General features: G+C 48.0%; 1 long non-coding RNA gene across 2 annotated transcripts; it reads left to right on the top strand.

Moving 5' to 3' along the window:
• Nucleotides 1-392: 392 nt before the first annotated feature.
• LOC121481349 lies at nt 393-11,794 on the top strand. Of its 2 annotated transcripts, XR_005985264.1 has the most exons (3): nt 393-453; nt 2,721-2,858; nt 11,519-11,794. It is a non-coding gene; the product is annotated as an uncharacterized LOC121481349 (long non-coding RNA). The 2 variants fall into 2 exon arrangements; XR_005985263.1 differs by lacking the exon at nt 393-453 and having other exon boundaries at nt 1,410-2,858.
• Nucleotides 11,795-12,872: the final 1,078 nt, after the last annotated feature.

The following is a 12,872-nucleotide window of genomic DNA, read 5'->3' as shown; positions in this document are numbered from 1 at the left end:
CTTGTAATTTCTCAAAACATGGGTTATAGAGCTTCTGAAGCCATACTACTCAGCCTTGAATCCCAGCTTTACCACTTGCCAAAAAGGAATTCTGAGGCCAATAACTTAACTGCTCTGTGCTTTAGTTTCATCTTTTTAAAACTTTGGCCCTCCGAGATTGTTGTGATGATTAAATTTATTACATTAATTAAATTACTTAAAGTACTCATGAGAGGGGCACCTGGTTGGCTCTCTTGGAAGAATATGTGACTCTTGATCTTGGAGTTGTGAGTTCAACCCTCATGTTGGGTGTAGAGATTATTTTATTTTTATTTTTAAAGATTTTATTTTATTTATTCATGAGAGACACACAGAGAGAGGCAGAGATACAGTCAGAGGGAGAAGCAGGCTCCATACAGGGAGCCTGATGCGGGACTCGATCTCGGGACTCCAGGATCACGCCCTGGGCTGAAGGTAGGTGCTAAACTCCTGAGCCACGCAGGCGTCCCAAGATTATTTTAAAATAAATAAATTTTTTTGGGGGGGTAGATATCTATCTATCTATCTATCTATCTATCTATCTATCTATCTATCTATCTATCTATCTGGCATGAGTCCGGGGAGGAGCAGAGGGGGGCAGAGAGAGAGAATCTGCAAGCAGACTCCACTACTGAGCGCACAGCCTGATGTGGGGCTTGATTCCACAACCCTGCGATCATGACCTGAGTCAAAATCAAGAGTTGGACGTTCAACCAACTGAGTCACCCAGGTGCTCCTAAAATAAAATCTTTTTTAATTTATTAGAACAGTGCTTGGCACACAGGTTTTCCCATATCATTCCATGTTCTCAGTCCTGTTGATGTGGTTCAGAATGCTCTCCCCATGACCTCGCTTCCCTGGAACTCTTTGCCCATCCCTTCAAGGCTCACCGCAGTATCACCTCCTGGGCACAGGACTCCCTGCTGTCTCCTCCCACCACTGCTGGAACTCTGGAAGCTCTGTGACCTGAATCAGAGGCCCTATCATGTATATACAATCATTTCATGATGTGTGTAAGAGAGAACATCCTGAAATACTAACATTTGTGTTTTTCTTGTCCACACTTCCTTGTATGTGACCCTCCCACAGTCAGTCAGAGGCATTCACATCATCTTCAAAAATTAGTCCGTATAATAAGAATGCAAAGAGAAAGGAAAAGAGGTTTAGTTTTTCAACTTCCAGAGTAATTTCCATGTGGACACCCACACAAATAGTTTGTGAGCCAAGCAGTGAACTTTATGGAGAGAAGAGACTTTGAGAACCCAAGGAAGTGGTCCTAAAGGAGGCAGAGTATAAAGTGTATGCCTTCATAGTGGACTAAAAGAGTGAAGTGCCTGGCCCATCCTGCTCATGGGAAGGCTGGCTAGGGGTCACCTCGGCAGGGAGTGAGGACAGGAGTTGAACCTGGAGATCAGACAGGAGCAGAGTCAGTGTCAACAGATTGCCCAGCAGCAGAGCTGGGTGGCGCTGTGGCGGCCGAGCCAACAAGGTCATGATGTCCACTCTGCCATCATCTGTGCTGAGACCACTGTCACTGTTCTGCTCCTCACTCTTCTCACTCCTGGTGAAGTCGTTTTCTTGTCAGCTGTTCTCTTGCCTGCTGTTGGCCTTGGATCACTCAGGAGAAATGGTGCCCACCCACTCCATGCCCCACATGAGCCATTTCCTGTGGATACCCGCTTTTCATGACAGCTCAGGAACTTTATAAGCTTCATAAAACAATAAGTGGGGTCTCTCTCTCACTCTCTCCCTGTTTTTTAGTAAGCTCTATACTCATTGTGGGGCCTGAACTCATGACCACAAGATCTAGAGTTGTATGTTCTACTGAGTGAGTCAGCTAGGTGCCCAGAAGGTAGGATCTTGACACTGAGTATCAATGGTGTGGGGAAAAAAGTCCCTAACACCTGAACTTGGGAGGAGCTGGATAGGGAGGCTGACCTGTTTCATATGACTTCATGTCCCCGGACATAGACTGAGCCCTCAGGAGGGCAGAGAGGAATTGTTGGATTCCTCTCTGTGCCCTAACACATGGCTGGTGTTTGGTAGGTATTTATTACACTGAAAAAAATGAATGAAAATCCCAGTCTATTGAGGGAGACAGATACATAAACAAATAATGATAATACCACCTATGTACTATGATAAAGGGCTGCAGAAGGCTCTGAGTGAACAGAGGGAAAGGGCTCAGAGATGTAGGTGATTCTCTGAGGCAATAGTAGGACTGGTGCACAAGTCTGTGACCCTCACTCTAGAGCAGAACTGGAGTGGAGAGGGGCCCTTAGGAATATCTGCCTGGCCCATGCTGCTGTCTCTAGGCCCTAGACTGCTCCCAGGATTGGCTCCTTGATGGTCCCCTTGGTCATGGTTGATGGACTTTTGGTACATGACCCAAATAGGGCAATGGGTTCTCCCTCCCATGATGTTGCTGTTGGGATTCAGAGATGCCAGTCCATGTCTGCTGGGCTCCTGACCTGGAGACTCAGAGCTGGCCACGTCTGGCCATATGTTCAGTGAAATGGGTGATGGTGAGGCTCAGAGACAGAGAGAAGCTTCCTGGCTCCTCAATGACTTTTAAGATCCTGGTTCTTATTGCTGGTGAGGCCTGGTTGTGCCCTACCCTTTGGCTCCATGTGACACCTCTGAAGACTTGTGTCAAATCTTCTCGTGCTTAAGCTTGCCTGAGTGGTTTCTGTTCTGTGCAGCCAAGAGTCTTGACTAACATCATCCTCATTGATGTCACCACCATGATCACAGCAAATACCGGTACAGCGCTACGACCCGGACTCTTCTGACAGCTTTACGTGTGACAACTTGTTAAATCCTCACCACGCTCCTATGAGGTGGGTACAACGATCACCCGTAGTTTCCAGAAAAAGAAACTGAGGCACAGAGTGGATCAGTCACTTGCCATGGTCATACAGCTAGTAAGTGGCAGGGCTGGGATTCAAAGCCAGACAGAGCCTCTATCCAACAATGCAGTTTTATCATAGTTTGTTGAGCAAAAGTTTGTATTTTTCTGTTTCTAACCTATTGTCCTAGAAGAATGTAGTTCTAAATGGCAAACACATGAGAAGCTCTAGGTGAGTCCCCTTTCCTGAAAGAGGCTGGGTGGGTGGGGAGGTGGCCCATGCCATCTGCCCCCCAGGGCCTGCCTCTCCCTTGGGGCCCAGGAAGCGCGGGAAGGAGTCCTGAGCCAGGTACGGGCCTTGGCGGCAAAGCTGCCCGTGGGGCGGGAGGCCAGAGTGCGCCCTGGCACCTGGCAGGCAGCCCAGCCTCACCGTTGAGAAAATACCTGGAACAAAGGCGTCCTTCCGCCACAACCGGCTGCCTCTCCAGGTGCTTGCAGGTCCTCAGCCGGGGCACCTGACCTCCAGGCCATCGGGTCCTTACACGGCCTCAGGGGGCTGCATAGAGGTGTCAGGGCCCAGCCTGGAGCACCTCCTGGCTGCCCCCCCACCCCGGGGTGAGGGGTGCACGTCCCAGAAGCCCCCAGGCTGGCATCCCCCCGGGGCTTGGCCAGGCTGCCTGAACCTCCCTTCCTGCCATGCTCCCCCGTGGTGTCCAGGGTGGTGGCTTCACAGCCCCGGGCCTGGCCTCCCTCAACCCAGAGGTCGGTGTCACCACAATGGTTTGTCAGGTGCAGAGTGCACAGGGGTGTGAGGGAATTGGGGCATTAGCAGCAGCAGGCACTGGGGGAACATATCGGGACTGGAGGCCTGGAGGAATGAAAAGTGAAGACTGAGACCCCAAGGTAGTGATGTGGTTCTCCTTGGATGCTTCTACTTTTTTTTTTTTTTTTAAGTAATCTCTATACCTACCCCCACCCTGTGGGGCTCGAACTCACAGCCCCGAGATCAAGAGTTGAGAGCTCCGTGGACTGAGCCAGCTGGGCCCCCCTAGTCCCTGGACACCTCTTGAGCAAAGTGCTAGCAGCTCATCAGAGGTGGGGGTTGGCCTCCCGAGGTGGTGCCCAGCCCACGACCTTCCTTGAGTTCCTTCTCCTTCCTTCTCCCCTTCTTGTGAACAAGACAAGAGGGGCACGGATCTGGACAAGAGACCACCTCACCTCAGCATTTTTGTTCAAAGAGGGATGGGCGCTGGACCCCCAGGCCCAGCTCCCAGTCCCAGGCCACCCCAAGCCTCCCCCCCCCCAACCCTAGGCTGTAGTGACTGCTATTGTCAGGGCCGCTGCCAGCCTATGGTGATTCAGAAAAAGAGACTGTCTCCTGAAGGTGGACGGCATGCTCCTCCAGGGCCCCCAGCCGTGCTGAGTGGGGCTGGACCTCAGCCTGCACTTGCTCTGCATCTCTCTGAGCTGGTACAGACCCCACCTATGCTGTCATTTGCAGGGGCATTGCTGGTAGGGTAATCCCCAAACTGTGACCCTGGACCCCTGATTCCCAGGCTAAATCCCCTTCCCCTGGCCTGGATCCTCCCTGGGCTGGGCAAAAGGGGGCCTTTACTGGCACACACCCACTTCAGGCAACAGGGCAGGGACTCAGGAGGGGTTCCCTAGAAGCAGCTCCCAATAACCAGTGGCAGGAGGCTTCTTCCCAAGCCCTCTGGCCTTGGAGTGGCCCCTAGATGAGGGTGTAATCCTGAGGCTATCTTGAGGGCAGAAGGCTGTCCAGTGCATGCTCTGCCCCCCAGTGTGTGCTTCTGGGCGGAAGATACACAAGCCCTGGCCAGAGGTGGCACTGAGCCTGCACCCTCAGGCCTGGCTTTCTGTTCCCCTGGCCCCATACTCAGTGCCCAGACCCAGGGAGCCTGAAGGCTCAGGGCCCAGCACATGGCACATGTGCCCACTACAGGACCAGGCTCAGAGAGCATCCTACACAAACAGTTAGATGAATGAGTCAAAGAATAGACCAAAGGAAGAGGCCCTCCTAGGCAAGTGTGGGTGCCAGGGCCTGGAGTCCTAGGACCCCAGCTCTGACTCTTCGAGCCTCACTTCCTCTTCTGAGGAACAGGCATCAGAGACACCTGCTTCCCTGGGTTGCCCGGCAACTCGCTATTAATAATAAAATAGGAACAACAAGAGCAATAGAGCCTCCACTGCCTGAGAACTTCCTCTGCGGTCAGCCCTTTGCATGAATCCTCACAACAGTCCTGGGAGGGAGACCCCCCGCCCCCTGTTACAGGGACTTAGGAACTTCTTGGTGATGGGGAGCCTGGCTCAGGAAATGGCAGCTGTATCCTGGCCGCGGGCAGGGCCGTGTGGCTCCCCTGGAGCGATGGATGTCTGTGCAGCTCACAGCTGGGGTGGGAGCCCCCGCCACAGTCCAGAAGCTGGGCCCAGGGTGTCGCCCCCCAGGCGCTGGGGGTCACCTGAGTCCAGGGCTGGGGTCTGGGGCTCTGGTGCCACTCCTGCTCCTGATGGGCTCTGCCCCCTGGGTGGCTCCCTCTCCTTCCCCGGCCTCCATTTACCCCACGGTAAAGGGACGGAGAGGGGTTAGGTCCCTTGATCCCCCAGGTCTCTGACCACAAAGGCAGGCAGGCAGGCAGGCAGGCAGGCAGGCAGGCAGGCAGAGGGAAGTTCAGGAAAGCTTGGAACCTGTGTCTGAATTCCTGGCTTCTCTCTGCCCCCTGGTGGACACCAGCAGCCTAGCACCAGAGGGAGAAACCTGGCTTTGTCACCTCTTCCAAGGAGCCCTCCCCTGGGAGCCTGGGTGCCCATCTGCTAAGTGGGGATCATAAGAGCACCCACCTCATGAGGCTTGTTGTGATGACTAAGTGACAGCGAGTGTGGCGCACGTGCTACTGAGCCGCACGCCCAGAATGGGCCCAGGCTATGGTAATCATCGTTGTCTCCCTCTTTCTCTTCCACTGCCGGCCAATCAGTCCCCAAGCCCCACCTCCGATTCTGCTCCTCTGGCTCCCCGCTGCCCCCTGACCCGGCCTCACGATCCCTCTCCTAGAACCCCCCACCCGCTCCCCCAGCCCTGCTGCCCCTCACCTGGGTGCACCCCCCTCCCCAGGCCAGACCTGTGCGTGCCCATCTCAGGCTGCCGTCCAGGCCCCTCAGCCCAGCCCTCGGGGATCCTGGCCACCTGGACAGCCCGGTCACCCTGTGCCTTTCTACTCCCTGTGTTCTCACCACCCAGCTCCCGGGTCCCTCCGCTCAGGCCCACTGGTCCTGCCTCCAGGTGAGTTCGTGAAAGCTCACGGCAGCTGTCTTTGCCCCCCTCTCCCACCTTTGCTGTAGGACCCCCCCCACCCCACCTGCGCCCTCTCTGGGTCTCAGCTTCCTTATCTGCCAAGCTGGACCGTTATGAGGATGAAAGAGAGAAAAACAGGGCAGGATGCAGCCCGCAGGGGCCATGGTACCTACGGTTGGGAGGGAGGCTTCTGTCCCAACACTGGGGCAGCCACATCTGTCACTTGGGAAGCAGGTACCTATGGGGGGGTGATGAACCTCCAAGGTCCCACCACAGCTCCAAACCTCAGTGGGGACACGCTCCGAGCCCAGAGTGCAGAATGGCCCCTGGGCAGAGCGGAGCCTGGTTGGCCTCTCGCTGGGCTGGGCCTGCTCCCCCATCCCGCTGCTGGACCAGGTGGAGAAGGAGCCCTCTGGCTGGGGGTGGTGGTGGTGGTGGCACCTGGACTGATCCTAGGGGAGGGAGGCGGACCCTCTCTGGCAGGACTGGGTCGGGAGCATTGCATCAGGGTCCTGGAGCCTGTGTGGAAAGCTGTCCTACAGGCCACTAAGGAAAATACATTTCTTTTTTCAAAGATTTTATTTATTTGAGAGAGAGAGAGGGAGTCAGAGAGAGAGAGAGAGAGAGAGACAGAGAGAAGGAGCAGGGAGAGAGGCAGAGGAAGACGCAGACTCCCAGCAGACCAGAGAGCCCCAGGCAGGGCTCGATCCCGGGACTCCAGGAGCATGACCTGAGCTGAAGGCAGACACTTAACCCACTGAGCCAGCCAGGCCCACGAAAAATAAATTCCTTAGGCTTGTACTGAGCATTCGGTAAATCAACACGTTTTTATTCGATTCACTGTTAGGGCTAAGTAATGTACTCACAACCTCCAAGGAACCACACAGGGAATGGTAAGTATTTGATCTTATTAGTTTCTTATGTATCCTTGTCGTGTGAACAAATATAACCGAATATAAACATGCATTCTTATTTATTCACACCCTCTTTTTATCCAAAGGAGGGCACAGAGAGTTGTGCATCGAACCTGTTTTACTTAACAACGTGTTTTGTAGCTTAATCAGTCTGTAGACGGCTTCCTTGTTCTTTTCTTTCTTCAGCAGCAGCCTGGTCTTGCGCCGTGAGGCTGTGCCACCGGTGATTTATCCAGCCCGTTCCTTCCTTCCTATGGGGCACTTGGGTTTTGCTATCACAAACGACACTGTAATGAATGACTTTACCCTTTCAGGGCTGATGTGTAGGCAGTGGCATCAAAGGCGTGGCTGACTCGGTTGCTAAAATATAGAAATACTTTCCTAGTGCTTGGTAAATAGTACAATTGGAACTGTGACGATCGATGAACTTAACGATATGAATTCTGTAATAAACGCTGCCGTTCAAGCAGTGGCTGTGGGACGTCAGGACTTGTTCAGGGGACCACCCGCCCTACCTGCACCTGGCCGGTTAGGAACACGAGGGCCCGCTGGCCTTCAGCCTAGGCCTGAGCCCATGTGACTGTGCCGTACTGAGCCTTCTTTACAGAGCACTCTATCTTAGAAGAGTCGCTCGTTTATCATTGTCCTCTAGGGATCTAGTTGCTACTGCTTGTAAATATTTGTTTCCACTGGGCTTTTTGTTGGTTCGTTTTCATTCTTGTCAAGAAGGATGAATGCGGTGCTTTGATGTTTGAAAATTTAAGATGTATGTCAAACTAGTAGAAAGAAACAGAGACGAGAAAACTTGATTGTTCTTAAGGTTTCTTTTAGCTATCTGAAACATCAATCTTCCTTTCCTGGGAGGAAGAAGGAAGAAAAGAATAACGATAATAATCAATCACAGTCTAGAATATTCTTTTATTACTGTGCGAAAATCTGAAGCCAGAAGATTTACTAGCATGCAGGACTCAGTACAGGGGTGCCTGGGTGGTTCGCTCAGTCAGTGAAGTGTCTGCCTTCAGCTCAGGTCATGATCCCAGGGTCCTGGGATCGAGCCCCGCCTCAGGCTTCCTGCTTGGTGGGGACCCTGTTTCTCCCTCTTCCACTGTCCCTCCTCCTTGCTCCTGTTCTCTCTCTCTCTCCAATAAATAAAATCATTCTTTAAAAGAATAAGTACAAAATAAGTAATTTGTATTTTTAGAATAAAAACCAAATTTATAGGCTTGTACCTCAGGTTATGATGCACTACGTAATTTTATTTATTTATTTTTATTTTATTTAAGGTCAATTAATTAACATATATTCTTGGTTTCAGAGGTAGAAGTCAGTGATTCATCAGGCTTATATAACACCCAGTGCTCATCACATCTCCTTCTTTTTTTTTAATAAATTTATTTTTTATTGGTGTTCAATTTACCAACATACAGAATAACACCCAGTGCTCATCCCGTCAAGTGCCCCCCTCAGTGCCCGTCACCCACTCACCCCCACCCTCACATCTCCTTCTTAATGCCTGTCACCCAGTTACCCCATCTCCCATACCACTCCCCTCCAGCGATCCTCAGTTTGTTTGCTATGATTAAGAATCTCTAGTGCTTTTACTTCCTCTCTGATTTTGTCTTTATTTTTTCCTCTCTTCTCCTATGATCCTTTATATATATATCATATATCATATATATGATCATATATATATATCATATATATCATATTTATCATATATATATGATTTTATATATATATATATATATATATATATATATATATATATATATATATATATATATCTTCTTTATCCACTCATTTGTCCATGGACATCTGGGCTCTTTCCATAGTTTGGCTATTGTAGACATTGCTGCCATAAACACTGGGGTGCAGGTGCCCCTTCGGATCACTACATTTGTATCTCTGGGGTAAATACCCAGTAGGGCAATTGCTGGGTCTTAGGGTAGCTCTATTTTCAACTTTTTGAGGAACCTGCATACTGCTTTTCAGAGTGGCTGCACCAGCTTGCATTCCCATCAACCGCGCAACCTCTGCATCCTCACCAACATCTGTTGTTTCCTGACTTGTTAATTTTAGCCATTCTGACTGGTGTGCGGTGGTATCTCTTGGTGGTTTTGAGTTGTATTTCCCTGATGATGGGTGATGTTGAGCATTTTTTCATATGTCTATTGACCATTTGTGTGTCTTCTTTGGAGAAATGTTTATTCACATCTTCTGCCCATTTCTTGATTGGATTATTTGTTCCTTGGGTATTGAGTTTGACAAATTCTTTATAGATTTTGAATCCTAGCCCTTTATCTGATATGTCATTTGTAAATATATTTTCCCAGTCCGTAGATTGCCTTTTGGTTTTGTTGATGGTTTCTCTTGCTGTGAAAACCTTTTATCTTTATGAGGTCCCAATAGTTCATTTTTGCCTTTGTTTCCCTTGCCTTTGGAGATGTGTCTAGCGAGAAGTTGCTGTGGCCATGGTCAAAGAAGTTGCTGCCTGTGTTTTCCTCTAGAATTTTGATGGATTCCTGTCTCATATTTAGGTCTTTCAATGACTTTATGTCTATTTTTGTATATGGTGTGAGGAAATGGTTCAGTTTCCTTCTTCTGCACGTGGCTGTCCACGTGTCCCCAACACCATTTGTTGAAGAGACTGTCTTTTTTTCAATTGGATATTCTTTATGGCTTTGTTGAAGATTAGTTAGCCATAGGGTTGAGGGTCCATTTCTGGGTTCTCTATTCTGTTCCATTGATCTATGTGTTCGTTTTTCTGCCAGTACCACACTGTCTTGATGATTACAGTTTTGTAGTACAGCTTGAAGTCTGGAATTGTGATACCTCCAGTTTTGGTTTTCTTTTTCAACATTCCTTTGGCTATTTGGGGTCTTCTCTGGTTCCATATAAATTTTAGGATTATTTGTTCCAACTCTGTCAAGTAAGTTGATGGCATTTTGATAGGGATTGCTTTGAACATATAGATTGCTCCAGGTAGCATAGACATTTTAACAATATTTGTTCTTCCAACTATGAGCATGGAACATTTTTCCATTTCTGTATGTCTTCCTCAGTTTCTTTCATGAATGTTCTATAGTTTTCTGAGTATAGATCTTTTGCCTCTTTGATTACATTTATTCCTAAGTATCCTGTGGTTTTTGGTACAATTGTAAATGGGATTGATTCCTTAATTTCTTTCTTCTGTCTCATTGTTAGTGTATAGAAATGCAACTGATTTCTGTGCATTGATTTTATATCCTGCCACTTTGCTGAATTCCTTTATGAGTTCTAGCAATTTTGGGGTTGAGTCTTTTGGGTTTTCCATATAGAGTATTATGTCATCTGCAAAGAGTGAGAGTTTCACTTCTCAATTTGGATGCCTCTTATTTCTTTTTGTTGTCTGATTGCTTAGGCTAGGACTTCTAGTACTATGTTGAATAACAGTGGTGAGAGTGGACATCCCTGTTGTGTTTCTGACCTTAAGGGAAAAGCTCTCAGTTTTTCCCCATTGAGGATGATATTTGCTGTGGGCTTTTCATATATGGGTTTCATCATATTGAGGTATGTTCCCTCTATCCCAACACTGTGAAGAGTTTTAATCAAGAAAGAATGCTGTACTTTGTCAAATGCTTTTTCTGTATCTATTGAGTAGATCATATGGTTCTTGTCCTTTCCTTTATTAATTTAGTGTATTACGTTGATTGATTTATGGATGTTGAACCACCCTTGCAGCCCAGGAATAAATCCTACTTGGTCATGGTGAATAATCCTTTTAATATACTGTTGGATCCTATTGTGTAGTATGATGGTGAGAGTTTTGGCATCCATGTTCATCAGGGATATTGGTCTGTAATTCTCCTTTTTGGTGGAGTATTTGTCTGGTTTGGGGACCAAGGTAATGCTGGTCTCATAGAAAGAATTTGCAAGTTTCCCTTCCATTTCTATTTTTTGGATCAGCTTCAGAAAAATAGGTGTTAATTCTTTAAATGTTTGGTATAATTCCACTGGGAAGCCATCCAGCTCGGGACTTTTGTTCGTTGGGAGGTTTTTGGTTACTGTTTCAATTTCCTTGCTGGTTATGGATCTGTTCAGATTTTCTATTTCTTCCTGTTTTAGTTTTGGTAGTTTATATGTCTCTAGGATGAACTGGGTAATTTTAATCAATCATATTCCCAAGGACATCTAGAAAAGCAGAACACAATCACTTAAAAATCCTACAATCCTACTTGCCAGCTGTGACGGGTCTTAAATGTGTCCATTTAGTCATCATCAGTCCTCTTTTCAAGAGGTAGAGCCCAATTTCCCTTCCTTTGCATGTGAATTGGACCTCATGACTCATTTCTCATGAATAGAATAAAGTAGAAGTGACAATGAGCAGCTGGATCATTTAAAGAGACTGTGGTTACCTCCTTGCTCTCTGTCCTGGATTACTCACTCTAGGAGAAACCAACTGCCTTGTCATGAGGACATCTAAGCATCCATATAGAGAGGTCTACAAGATGAAGAAGCTGAGGCCTCCTGCCAAAAAACAGCATTATCTTGCCAGGTGAAGTGGGTCCTCCAGCTCCAGTCAAGCTTTCAGATGAACACAGTCTCAGCTGACAGCTTTACTGCAACCTTGTGAGAAACCCTGAAGTCAGAACCAGCCAAAGCCACTCCTGGATCCTGACTCTCAGAATCTGTGTAAGATAATAAATGCTTTTTATTTTCAGATGCTAAGTTTAGTAGTAATTTGTTATTCAGCAATAGACAACTAACATAAAGGAAATAGAGTGCTCACAAGTTAGTGAAGAATTACCAACTGGTCTCAGACCCTTGGGAGTCAGGGAGGTGAGCCTTATGTTTGGGGCTGACAGAAGGCAGCCAGGAAACTTGGTAGTACTTCCACAAACTAGCAGAGCAAGTGGGATGGGATTTAGAGTTGAGGACCATCAAGGAAAGTTCCTTAGTGAACTCCCCTGGCTATGAGTTAGGACCCTGAGAGGCTATACTCTAGGAGTAAGTAAGGATGAATGGGGAGTAGATAGATCTTCACAAAGAATGCACTGTGGCTCTGTACCACCACAGTCCCTGAAATTGTATTGAGATGATCCCAGATTGCAAGTCATTCAGGTGCTGGGCAGAAGGAAAAGTAAGTCATCTCTGGACTTACTTTCTGGAGGAAGATAACACCATGCTTAGCCTGAAATTGTTTCTACATGGAATTTTGCAAATCAATACCTGGCATATTCATGTAAGAAGCACATGAAGAGTCAACATGAACAAAATAGGTAGAATCAATAGACAAGAAAAATGAACCCTCAGAGGCTTTAGATACTGGAATAGTAGACACAGGCCTTTAGGTAACATTCTACATTAAAAATTTTAAAAGATGGGGCACCTGGATGGCCTAGTTGGTTAAGCGACTGACTGTTGGTTTCAGCTCAGGTTGTAATCTTGGGGTCATGGGATCAAGCCCATGTAGGGTCCATTTGGAGCATGGATTCTGCTTGAAACTCTCACTCCCTCTCTCTCTCTACCCAGCCCCCATGCTCTCTCTAAAACAAATAAATAAATAAATCTTTTAAAAAAAAGCTTGAATTTCAGTAGAGAACTGAAAACTATAAAAAGAACCAAAAGGGAAATACCTGGGTGGTTAAGTTGGTTGAGCATCTGACTCTTGATTTCCACTCAGGGTCAGAGGACTAAGTCCCCTGTCAGGCTCTGAGCTTGGTGTGGAGGCTGCTTGGGATTCTTTCTCCCTCTCCCTCTGCCCCCCCTCCCCCACTCATGCACATGCTCACTCTCTTTCTTT

The sequence above is a fragment of the Vulpes lagopus genome, chromosome 23 (assembly GCF_018345385.1).
Source record: "Vulpes lagopus strain Blue_001 chromosome 23, ASM1834538v1, whole genome shotgun sequence".
NCBI lineage: Eukaryota > Metazoa > Chordata > Mammalia > Carnivora > Canidae > Vulpes > Vulpes lagopus.
This window is presented reverse-complemented; position numbering and strand designations above follow the sequence as displayed.